Source organism: Cornus florida, unplaced genomic scaffold, assembly GCF_030987335.1.
Source record: "Cornus florida cultivar Cherokee Brave unplaced genomic scaffold, ASM3098733v1 CherokeeBrave_3.0.0_Hap2_Chr05, whole genome shotgun sequence".
Taxonomy (NCBI): Eukaryota; Viridiplantae; Streptophyta; class Magnoliopsida; order Cornales; family Cornaceae; genus Cornus; species Cornus florida.
Window position 1 is genome coordinate 63,385,113 of NW_026775575.1, and position 10,338 is coordinate 63,395,450.

Below are 10,338 nucleotides of genomic sequence, written 5' to 3' on the forward strand. Positions count from 1 at the left end.
AAACTTGTTCACGATTGTGTTCAATTGTTTATGAACAAATTAAGTTAAATAAAGAGTGTTTTGAACTCAACTCATTTAATAAAACGATCATACATAAGAAATATTTGAGCTCAACTTATTTAATAAACAAGCATATAAAATATTTTTGAATTCGCTTCGCTTGAATAAATAAAGATAAACCGAACACATTTTAAGTATTCACAAATAATTTGGTTGGTTTGCAATTCAAATAATAGGACTGAAGATGATTTAAGACACAAAAGATCTCAACGGTTCTGAAAATATCAATAACCAAGTCAAAACCGTTTGGGCCAATAAAACATAATTAGTTGGTTCACTTCGATTATACGATTTTGGACTTTTTGATATATATATAGTTTTATACCAATAAAATGAAAACCCAAAATTTGAAATATATATATAAAAGATGATCCTATGTAAAGTAAAGTTATAATCTCTACAAATAATTAAAATTGAACAAATGTATTATACAATATATATCTATTGATCCCTTTCTTCAATTTTTAAAACCGCACCAAACCATATGTTCCAATTTGATTGAGTTTGCTAGATTTATAAATTTCCCTTTTTTTTTTTTTTTTTTTTTTTTTTTAAAAAAAAAGATAGAGAAATTTTGAGCAGTTTGCTTAGGGCTCCTTATGCTGTTAGTTTCCTGTATTATAAAGACATGTATTGCAAATGGTAAATTATTTATTCAATCATCAATAACATATCAGACTTCTCTTTTTTATACTTTGTGGGTTTAAGTTGTTCTCAGCTTCTGTTTTTTCAGTTACACCAGGATTAAAAATTTTCAACTGTTAAAGTTCTAGTCTAGAAACCAAAAATCTAGAATGCAAAATAATTTATAAAATATTACGTTGTAATTAGTGTCATAGTCTCTGTATTCAAAGGCAAGTTTGAGCCAAAGACCTAAACGCCCCAAGTTTAGTCTAACCCCGACAGAAGTTGACAAAGTTCAAAATTTTCATTCAGGACCAGACCCCAAATAGGACCATATGGACTCCAAAATTTTTCTGCCAGTAAGTGAGAATCATCACTCATTTTAGATTTTAAGTAATCTGGACTTGAGTCATGTAGCAGGAGCGCAAAAGTGGCAAAGTCACTAAGTGAACAGAGCAGATCAAATTACGAATGCCATATATAAATACGTTGAATAATTGGCTAAAAATCACAATTTTTTTTGTAATGTGCATCACTAACTGGTCTAAATCTGACTCCATAATCAAGCCGTAGAAGTTATATAACTGCAAGAAATGTATATATAAAATAAAATAAATAAATACTTTTAATAGTAGTATAGAAAAAAACATAAAAAAATATAATTTATATAATATTATACTTAACGTGCAATAACATTTTAAGAGGTGTTACTATTGTAATATTAAAAATAAAATAAAATAAATAAAAGAAAAAAAAAAAAAAAAAACCTATTGTAATATTTATTGAAGAGAGATTTATTTTATCATTCGCAAAAATCCAAAGGTGCAACAGTTCGTCAAACACGTGCCAAACATATTGTGGGGCTACCCAAATTCTATTCGATAATAATATATATAAAAATCAGAATTCTATACAATTCTAATAAAAGGAAAGATATGGATATGAGGGTAATGCGCCTTACAAGAAATGAGCTCGATAGGCCAAACGTTGATGGGTCGTAATTACAAAAAAATAAATGAGATTAATAGGCAAAACTTCATACCCCCTCCTCCTCCCTTCTTTTTCTTTTCTTTTCTGGTAATATGGGATGGGATAAATGACTAATAAATTTGATAATTTTCTTTTCTTTTCTTTTGCTGTACTTTTTAGGCTTCATTTGAATATACAGGAGAGAAAAGAAAGGAAATGATTATGAGAGAAAAGAAAAAAAACAGGAAATGATAGATATAATAATATTCATGTTTGAATGGGTAAGAGAGAAAAGAAAGGAATGGGTAATATTTTTGTTTGGATGTATAGGAAAGAAAAGAAATGAATGAATAATTTACCATCTTACTCTTTTTTTGTGTGGTCAGTAGGGCAAATCATTTCAGCCTCCCCAATAGCCTACATCTCTATTCTCGTTCTCAGCCTCCCTCTCTCTCTGCAACTGCAAACTACAAAATGGAAGTTCAATCTTCCAAATGTTTTTTCTATTATTATTATTAGAAATACACACACACACACACACACACATCATAATATACACATTGTATATATTTACTTGGAACTAATCCGGCCTCCAGTTCTCATATGTATTCCCCCCCTCCCTCTCTCTCGATATATAAATATATCTTCTTTTTTTCAAAACCCATATATTTCATGCCCCTATCGTCATGTCATTTTAGATTGTTCAAAAAATCAAAACCCATATCTATCAGTTTCCATCACCCGTTCTAGCTCGATCGCCGTTCGCAAAGCTTTAGCCGGCCTGCTGTCTCTCAACTCTCAAGCTTGCCCCTTTTTTCAAAGGCTACTTTTGTCATTAGTTCCAATTCTCTCAAAATCCCTCCAAATCTTGTCAATTTTGGAGGGATTCCAAATGAACTATCCCTCCAAATCCCTCTGAATCCTTTATTTTCTCTCATATTCTTCCTATCTAAATTAACACACTAATCACTATCCTTCCCTTTCTATTTTTTCCAAATCCCTCTAAATCCCTCAATCCAAATGAAGCCTTAAATTTTTTGGCTATAATCTTTGTAATCACAGATCATTTTTTTGATAAATGACACTGAAGGAATAATTAGTAAATGAAATTTACTAATTTGATTTTTCAGACAATTCCATACAATAAGTAAGGGTTAAATGGACAATATGTCATATAAATATAACTTATATCGTATTATTACACAAATATATCATATTATTATACACATGTAATACAACTTCAACAGTGTGCAGTGTGCAGTTACTTTTTTTTTACACACATTTTTAAGCAACGTGGCTATTTCTCCTCCACTCATTCCAAAATTGAGGAAATTGTGCACTGTGCGACTGGAGGTGATTTTCTGCCCTACATGTGTTACATGCTGTGGCAGTCTTAGTCCTAATTTCTTGGGTCCTAATCACCACTGTAGTACAATTATGAATTCGAAAATGCTATTTTTGAGTGAATATTTATGTTATATTCAAAGTACAGATAACCATAGGATGGAGTAACTGACAACTGAGGCATATAGATGCATTGTCTAATAAAAGAACAAAATGAATTCGAAAATGCTAGGCCATTAGGTCCATTGCTGATGATTGTCACACCAATTTTTATATATAGGCACAAGTATGCATATACACAGATATTTTACAAATATATATATATATATTTGTAAAATTAATAGAGTAGAACATGTAGCTCTCCCTTACCCACTTCAGCTCTTGGGCTTAACCGAAGAATTAACTTCAAGATCGATTATTCATTGAATTATACAATTAGTGTAAGAGATACAATCAATATAAGAGATGGAGTTACCCGCCAAAGTCGCCATCGCTAGTTGTTGAAGTACCAACTCTGCCTCCGCTGCTGCTAGAATTAGGCTGCGGCTAGTTTCCAACAAATGCGGGAGCAAAATATTTTTACCACTACATAACCAAACTCACACTCGTGAATATGAGTTTCGTAAAAAAAGTTCAGTCCAATTTCAGAATTTGTATAACATTGTTCGTTAGGGTTTGAGTGTCACAGATGTGGAACCAATACCGATAGTGTTTACGAACAACCAAGTGTAGAGCTGAGCAGAGAGCGAAATATTATTGAGTTTTTATCGGATTATCGAATTACATATATTAATTCTAATAGTGAGAACTCGTGTCGAACTCGAACACTATGACTACATTATTGAGCAATGTTTTAATAAAACCCTATTCGCTCAACTCATTTGCAACTCTACCTATTATGACTTAGTTTTCAATGGAGGAGAGTTGCAACCATCCTATCTGCTCATTTTAATCACGATTTTGAAAACCTTTTTGTCTTTTCCTAATCGATATTGTATGTCCCATCTTAGTTGACCAAGAGGCTTAGCCCATTATGTTGAGCTAGAAGACCGTATTGTCAGGCGGCTCAATATAATTTGAGAGTTTTAAGTAAAAAATGATAATAATGTGGTCTTTTAATAAAATTTACCTAAATGCAGAGAGTCAAAGTTAGAAATTAGTTTATGCTAGTAATATGTTTATTATTTGTTTTGTAATTTTAAAATTTAGACATAGTTAACAATATAAATAAAAATGATGACAACCCAAAAAATATATATAATTTTATAATAATAAAAATTAACAAAACTATAAACTAATTTAAATTATAGAATAATAGAAACTTCCTTTGATGATTTTGGTCCAATCCTCCAACAATTTCTTCAATAGAATAAAAGTGTTTTCAATTGTAAAGTGGAGAAGATGCAAAAAAAAAAAAAAAATAAAAATAAAAAAGAGGAAGAAGAAGAAGAAGAAGTTATATTGATAGAGGAAAAAAAATATGTGAAGAATAAAAAAAAGAAAATAAATAAACAATAAATAGAACGAATAGACAAAAAGAGAGCCACCTTTACCATGTGAATCAAATGGAAAATAAAAAAAAAGAAAATAAATAAACAATAAATAGAACGGATAGACAAAAAGAGAGCCACCTTTACCATGTGAATCAAATGGAAATAAAAAAAAAGAAAATAAATAAACAATAAATAGAACGGATAGACAAAAAGAGAGCCACCTTTACCATGTGAATCAAATGGAAAACGCTAAACCTCCTAAATCTTTTCTTTCTTTACGAAATGGTTAGAGATCTGGCTAGGTGCTCACAATTGGTCAGCCAAGTTGCAAATATGGGGCCACTTTTTTAAGGTTGTGAGTTTGGACAACTGAGGTGACCTATTGATTGACCAAGCACCCGTGTTCACTGTTCGAAAGTTCTAGAGCAAAGTTTTCCATTATTTTAAAAATGCTAGACGGCATTCACCGTGTTCACAGTTGTTGAATTGTAAACTTGGCTGTGGGATCCACAAGATTCATTATTTTTGATCCCTGAACTGTTTTTCAACTATCCTTCTTATTCCGTACTAAAGTGGTGGGTGTTTGGGATTACTTCTTTAATATTGAAAAGAGATGCTTGGGATTGTTTCTCTAATAATGAAAATTGCTTTCATTACACAAAAAAAAAAAAAAAAGGTCCAATGTATTTGGTGAAAAAACAAAAAAATAAAAAAAAATAAAAAACCCTTATAAGTGGTCAAAAAAGCACGTATCTCAATTGTTGAATTGTGAACCTGGCTATGGGATCCACTGGATTCATTATTTTTTATCCTTGAACTGATTTTCAACTACATTTCTTATCCCAGTTGTAAGTACCATTGATTTATGTTATAAAGCATAAAATGAAATTGAAGAGATAAATAAAACAAATAGAACAAACAGATATTATGTGATTCAACTATTATGACTTATATTTACAGTGCAAAGAGTCCAAACAACTATATCACTCTTATAATACTCTCTCAATACATATACAATACAATAGTGGAATCTCTTTTATATTAGAAAAGAAATTATGAGAATGGAAATAATTAGAAAATAAGAAATAAGGAGGATTTTTCTCCACTCATTCCTCTAGTAACACCAAATCTTCATCATGCACCGTGTCTACAATAAATCCTGCAATAATTGCATCCAAATTAACACACATTGTTTTTACAAATGAATTAATCAACCATCCCAACAAATAAAACATGCTACTTAGTACTAAATCGCCAATTCATCAATTCAACTAGTAAAAGTGATGCAAATTGAACACTTCCTCACATAAACACGTGCTACACGCAGTGGCAATCGTCTTCTAAGTCCACCTATGCTGGATGAAAGAGAGAGGATAAGGGATGGATGACATATCATTTGGGGAACAAAAGAGAATAAATATATATTTTCCTATGTTAGTTAAGATGGAAGGAAAAAGAAAGTTTTAATTATTTTTATAATTATATTTAATAATATTTATAATATTGTAATTTATAGAAGGTACTATTGTAATTTAAAGTTTATATAATTTAGGATAGTGTTAAATTTAAATTTAAATTTTATAATATTTCATTTGCCTTCCTTCATTTCTTCTGCTCCATTTTTTAACCAATAAAAATTTGTAAAGTAAAAAAGATGGATCATTCTTCCTCTCTATTCTCCATTTTGTCCTTTATCATTTCTACTGAACAACAAAATTTTGTTTCTTTTCTTTTATTTTTTTTTCACACTCTTTGTTTTTTTCCTACCGAACAAATTATTACTCACCTTCACGGGGCCATTCACCTTGAATTCCTTCATGATTGCTAGCAAAGGTAGGGCCAAAGTTTGAAATGTGGTTCTCATTTCATAAGTACAACTATCGGTTTACAGCCTCACAATTCAAGATTGAAAACGTATGGCGCGTAGCTGCATAGTCTGTTGTACACCTCAATATTAGATTCTTCGTGTCATAAGGGGCTCTACTAATTTTGTGCCATTTTCTTTGCAATAATAACTTCATCAACCTCGAGAATGATGAGGCAATTATAGTTCCGAGGATGATGGTGGTAAGGCAACGGACTGAATTTTAATATGTTTCCACTTCGAACTCCAATACTTTCATTATAATTTTTGATTTAATTGATACTGTTGTTGTTGAATTGGTTATAAAATCCTCAATTTGTAGCTCAGGTGAATCTAAAGAACCTGTCCAATAGAGTTCCGAGTTCTTAAAAAAAAAAAAAAAAAAGGTAGTATGATGAGGCAATAGACCAATATATTCACAGTAATGGTAGCAAAAGAAGAATGCCCATAATAGATTCAAAAAATCATCACAAGCATAAACCTTTTTGGCATGCAAATTAGTCAAGTTGCCCAACAAATAATGCATGGTACTCAAGTACAAGAAGAAGATAACAATCTTTTTATATAAACCATGTCATATAGATCTCTAATCACGGGAAAACCCTTACCTCGCGAAAAATACTTTAGTGTTGTTGAAATATCGAAGACATGATATCACCGACTGATTAAAAACTCGAATATATTGATCTCACCTACTAAATAAATATATTTTTATTTATGTAATAAAATATAATTAGTTGATTCCATTCCTGATATGATATTACCAAGTCTTCCTCAAGTAAACGTGTTGCTTGTGGTGATGGTAATGATCACGCGGGCAAAGTACCACACGTCAACACGTGTAAAATGCGGTAATAACATCATTAGTCCACTTAGTCCAGTTTTATTGGCTCCCTATTCATCAGTACTCCATTATAAATATGTATGCAAGTCTTAAATGTATTACCATTCCAGCTTCACATGACCACAATGGATTTTTTCTCTCTTTTGCTAGAAATTATAGCACTTCTAGTTTTGGTGGTCCTCTGTAGTTTCAAAAGAATTAGACCAAACGGTACTAAAAATAGCAAGAGCATTGGAGCCCCAGAACCATCTGGTGCTTGGCCCATTATAGGTCACCTCCATCTTCTTGGGGGTGAACTCCCAATTGCCCGAACTCTTGGAGCATTGGCCGATAAATACGGTGCCATTTACTCACTCCGGCTCGGCAGTAGTCCAGCGCTAGTGGTGAGTAGCTGGGAGGCAGTAAAAGAGTGCTTCACTACCAATGACACAATTTTCGCAACACGGCCAAGCATGGCAGTGGGGAAGTACCTCGGCTATGACTACGCCCTCTTTGCCCTAGCGCCGTATGGACCATATTGGCGTGATATGCGCAAGATGGTTGCATTGGAGCTCATGACAAAGCATCGCCTTGAGCAGCTCAAGCACGTACGAGTCTCGGAAGTGGACTCATTCATTAATGATCTGCACTTGCTATGTGTAAAGAACAGAGACTTCCCAACCAAGGTGGTCATCAACAAGTGGTTTGAGCTTCTGACATTCAATATTATCGTCAGGATGCTAGCTGGAAAGCGATTTGCTGCTGACGAGAGCAACAGCGAGGATTTGGATTTCAAACAAGCAATAAAGAAAGCATTGTACCTTGGTGGGGTTTTCGTTGTGTCCGATAACATTCCATGGCTTGAATGGGTTGATATTGGAGGGCATGTCAAAGCTATGAAAGAGACTTCTAAGGAACTTGATGCAGTCTTCGAAAGATGGCTGCAAGAACATATTCAGGATAGAAAACAGTGCAAATCCAGTGGCGAACGCGACTTCATGGATTTGATGCTATCAACCCTTGCAGAAGATACCGGTGCATCCAGCTACAAGCGCAGCACCATCATCAAGGCAACAGTACTGGTAAGAATCTTGATTATAACATGAAAATTTCTAAATTTCAATTATTTGGACAAAACTTAGGACAACATAGTCATTAAAAACATTAGTGTCATTAGAAAACATCTCACCAGTTACCATATGGTCAGATTCATGGGGTGAGCAATGAAAGATTGAGAGAGCTGTGGTTCAGAATAATTCTATCATTTGGTAATATTTATTGATATTAAAAAGCAAAAAAAAATGATTTTTTTTTTTCGATAATTAACAAAAAAAAAAAAAAAAAAATGATTTTATCCCTATGTAAAACACTAGAGTGTCATAATATTAAAAAGCTTGGTTCAACTTAATAGAGTGTGTGTGTTTATAGCTTCTATAATCTTTTCCCAAATGAATAAATCATGTAGGAACATTGAAGATCTGGAAATCTCTTTAATTCTACACATTCTTTATAGATTTCCATAACTAACAAAGATATAATCTACTTTCTCAATTTAATAAGAACTAGAAACAGCTTAATTTTCCTACCTCCTCATTTTTTTTCTCTTCAAACTTCTAAATTATCATTATATTATTTAGGTTATTAACCCATAAAAACTAACTTTTCTATGAGTCTTGAAGTTTGTGTGGACTATATCACTATGAAAGAATGATTTTTATTCTATTTGTTCTGTATCACTATGAAAGAATTATTTTTATTTTATTTCTTCCGTCTTTTAATTAAGACCTTTTTTCAATAACAATCCAATCACCATATCTATAGATTCTCATCATGACCGGTTCAGAAAGTACGGCTGAGACATTAATATGGAGTCTCTCCTTACTAATGAACAATCGCACGTGTTAAAAAAGGCCCAAGATGAGCTGGACATCCACGTAGGAAGAGACAAGTGGGTTGAAGAATCAGATATCAAGAACCTAACATACCTACAAGCCATTATCAAAGAAACATTGAGATTATATCCACCAGGTCCGGTATCAGGGCCTCGTGAGGCCATGGAAGACTGTTACATAGGTGGCTACCATGTCCCAAAGGGCACACGTTTAATTGTTAACCTATGGAAGCTACATCGCGATCCGCGCCTGTGGTCAGATCCTTCTGAGTTTCAGCCCGAGAGGTTCCTAACAACGCATGCAACTGTCGGTGTTGGGGGTCAGAATTTTGAGTACATACCATTCAGCTCTGGCAGAAGAATGTGCCCTGCTGTCAATTTCGGTTGGCAAGTGATTCAATTGACACTTGCTCGTTTCCTTCAAGGGTTTGACATAACAACACCAATGAACATGGAGGTGGACATGAAAGAAGGCCCGGGCATTGCCTTGCCCAAGGTAAGCCCACTCGAAGTTGTCCTCAAGCCGCGACTTCCTTTGGAGCTTTATCAAAAATTATGAACCAGCAGCATCGCTAGTCTAGAGTGTGTATATGGACCATAAAGATGCATGGTATATGTAGTATTAGTATTACAAAGATCGCATTTGCAGTGTGAAACTAAAATAATGGTCAGAAAGGGACCAAGTTACTATGTTAACCTAAGCTGTTCTCTTTGTGTAACCTTCTAATACTCCTAATCTGGGATGGGATTACATGTTCAATAACTTTTAGTATCCTCTATAATTTTATGTCTTCACTGTTGTTAAAAGTAACTATTATTCCAAAAACATTCATTAAGATAAAAAGGAATGAAAAAGTACTAGGGACTCATGTACTATTCATTATTCATTCAATACAATACATACTATTTCATACATTCTAAAATGTGTCACTTAATACCCAAAAGTTTCTAGATACACTAGACACGGCTAATAAATTCTGTACACTACGTTTTTTCGCTCATACTATTCCAAGTAATTGGGACTGAGGCTTTGTTAGTTTGTTAAATTGTTAAATGGAGTTTCAATCTAAATCACATAATTTTTTTAATCATGTGACACTCCCACACTCTGCGCTCCCAAATTTTGTCGTTTTCGTACTTTGCACTGTGTGACTTAGGTTTCAATCCTTTACAATTTTCTCAATGAGAGTTTGAGCATTGTTTTAAACAATTACATGGCACATCATGGAGGGAGTGGGGGCAGAGATATTTTATCATGAATTCAGAATTT

At 33.1% G+C, this 10,338-nt stretch overlaps 1 pseudogene; it reads left to right on the forward strand.

Moving 5' to 3' along the window:
- The first annotated feature begins 7,265 nt into the window (after positions 1-7,265).
- On the forward strand, positions 7,266-9,875 carry LOC132306641 (xanthotoxin 5-hydroxylase CYP82C4-like; annotated as a pseudogene).
- Positions 9,876-10,338: the final 463 nt, after the last annotated feature.